Source organism: Echinops telfairi, unplaced genomic scaffold, assembly GCF_000313985.2.
Source record: "Echinops telfairi isolate 266 unplaced genomic scaffold, ASM31398v2 ScPeMD7_7469;HRSCAF=8507_0, whole genome shotgun sequence".
Classification (NCBI taxonomy): domain Eukaryota; kingdom Metazoa; phylum Chordata; class Mammalia; order Afrosoricida; family Tenrecidae; genus Echinops; species Echinops telfairi.
This window is the reverse complement of record NW_022111372.1, coordinates 82,809,317-82,812,193: the sequence shown is the minus strand read 5'-3', so window position 1 is coordinate 82,812,193 and position 2,877 is coordinate 82,809,317. Positions and strand designations below refer to the sequence as shown.

The 2,877-nt window shown below is 50.4% G+C and overlaps 1 pseudogene; it reads left to right on the top strand.

Annotated features, from left to right (window-relative positions):
* Positions 1–1,708: 1,708 nt before the first annotated feature.
* LOC101638835 lies at positions 1,709–2,276 on the top strand (annotated as a pseudogene).
* The last annotated feature ends 601 nt before the right edge of the window (positions 2,277–2,877 follow it).

Sequence of the window (2,877 nt, the reverse complement as noted above, 5' to 3'; positions counted from 1 at the left end):
CCTCCCAATCCTCCAGGCTCTCTGCATCCACCCACCCAAACTAAACTCACTCAATTCCGACTCATCGTGGCCCTACAGAGCAGGGTGGAACTAGCCTCGTGCATTTCTAAGACTGTCACTCATTACGGGAGTAAAAGGGCCCATCTTTCTCCCAAGGAGCTGCTGGTAGTTTTGAACTGCTGACGTTGCGGCTAGCTGCCCGATGTGTAACCTACTATACCAGCAGGGCTCCTTTCTCCAGTCCTCCTCTTGAGCAAATGGAGACCGGTCCTACCCTCAGGAGATTTCAACTGGGGGCGTTCACCACACCGCCCAGCTCCATCTGCTGCTGCAGCCCCAAAGCCTTCCCTAGGGGAGAGGGCCAAGAAGGGAGCCAGGACCCGCCCCTTCCCCAGAAGGATGTCAAGATGGGAGGGCCTCCCAGGACCAGTGCACTGCACAGGAGGGGAGTTGATGAGCTACAGGGCACACAGGCACACCCACCCCCTCCCACCAGCTGACCAGATGGCCAGGCCCCTCCCCAGGGGCTCTGCAGGGGGCTGGATTTCTTTCTACACAAAAGCCATGTATGTTAAAGGGGAGCCTTCCCCACAAGCAGCCTGGGGGCTCAGGGAAACCATCAATCTGCTGGAATCCCAGTGGCAGTGTTACGGAACCCCTGGCACGTGCAGAATCTCTGAGCCCCAGCAGGCTAGAGTGGGGCTTCTGAGCTGTGGGGCCACCACGCCAGCCACTGGTCCATGTGGCTGAGGAGCACTTGAGATGGGAATGAGTTGGAACTAAGGTGCTCTGCACATGTCAAGGACACGGTGGATTTTGAGCACTTCATACAAAAAGGAGAATTTGAAGTATCATGAATAATTTCTTCCTACTAATGACACATTGAAATGATAATATTTTTGGATATATTCAGTGAAGTCCTCTATATGATTAAAATGTTTTAAAATGTAGCTACTAGATAATTAGAAGTTCGGTGCGTGCATTGCATTCTGTGTGTCTGGGCAGAGCTGCTCTAGAAAGTCAGATTTATCATGTTTAAAAAGCCTTTGAAAATGACAAAATGGTTGCTTTACAAATTTAGTGTATTAGAATTGTGACCTTTTAGAATTTTAAGACCAGATTCCCAGAACTTAATACTTCCCTGACTTTGAGTCTTAACCACTAACTCTCTCGGAACCAAATGGAGTCGGAAGAACAGTGGCCCCTCTCCCACCTCGCTGACTCGGACCCCCACACCCACCCGGCTCTGCCTGCCCGTCCCTTCCCTCCCATGGAGAACCCCCCAGCTTCCAGGCTGCGGGTGAGAGCAGCACTCTCTAAGCCTTGAGGGCTGCAGCCTCTTCTCCATGAAAGGTGGGGAGCCTGGCTCCGGCTCCTCTCCCACCCAAGCTGCTGTCCTAAATGCTGCAGGGCCCACCCTGGCACATGTCCCAACATGTGTGATCCCAGGACCCAGCAGGGACCCTCAGCTCCAGATGGCCTTCTCTGCTGCCCCATCCCTCAGCAGAACTCTTCCTGGGCACCAAGCATGGAGGGGCCCTTCTGGCCTCTCTGGTTTGGCTTTGCCTTCTTTTCCACGGTTACTTTCACTGGGAGAGCAGGCAGATGGGTGGTCACAAATTAAAGTCCAGAAGGACAACAGGTATTGCTCAAAGGCTTTAAAAAAAGGTTAGAGCTTTCCGGCCCTGGCTGAGCAGGAGGTGCCGTCATGGGAGTTGACATCCACCACTACAAGGACCTAAAGGTTCGTCGCAAGGAACCCAAGAGCCAGGACATCTACCGGCGCCTCCTGGTCAAGCTATACAGGTTTCTGGCCTGGCGGACCAACTCCACCTTCAACCAGGTTGTGCTGAAGAGACTGTTCATGAGCCGCACCAACCGGCCACCCCTTTCGCTCTCTCAGATGATCCGGAAGATGAAGCTTCCTGACCGAGAAAACAAGACAGCTGTGGTCGTGGGGACCATAACGGATGACATGCGGGTGCAAGAGGTGCCCAAGCGGAAGGTGTGCGCCCTGCGAGTGAGCAGCCGGGTCCGGAACTGCATCCTCAAGGCTGGGGGCAAGATCCTCACCTTGGACCAGCTGGCCCTGGTCTCCCCCCAGGGCTGTGGCACTGTCCTGCTGTCTGGTTCATGCAAGGGCTGCGAGGTGTATAGGCATTTCGGCAAGGCACCAGGGACCCCCCCACAGTCACACCAAACCCTATGTTTGCTCCAAGGGCCAGAAGTTCGAGCGAGCCAGAGGCTGACGTGCCAACCGAGGCTACAAACACTAACCCAGATCCCCTCCTGTTATTAAAACATTTTGGATGTTCACTGCAAAAAAAAAAAAAAAGGTTGGAAATAGCAAAACATACACCAATTAAACAGTTTCTAAATGTACAGTTCGAGGAAATTGATTACCTTTTTCCAGATGCATAAGCCCTTCTTTTCAACACTGTCCCTCCCTCAGCACGTTTCATCTCGAACCCACGGATACCCATCAAGATAGTTCTTAAAGAAGAACAATACTCTACTGGGGCAAAGTTATGACGACTTCTTAGACATTACCAACACCTCGAGGGAACGAGTTGTTAGGCCTGGGGGCTTGGGACCACAGTCTGAGCCTTGATATGAATTTCTTTATATATCTATATTTCTTTTTTTTTAATTTATTTAAAATTATTTCCCTGTATTTATTTATTACATATAAAAAGTTTATATCAAAGTTCAGACTTGAGAAACAAAACCAGGAGATCGATCTTTCTTCTTCTTCTTTTTTAAATCATTTTATTGGGGATTCATACAACTCTTATCACAATCCATACATACATCAATTGTATAAAGCACATTTGTGCATTCATTACCCTCATCATTCCCAAAACATTTGCTTTCCAC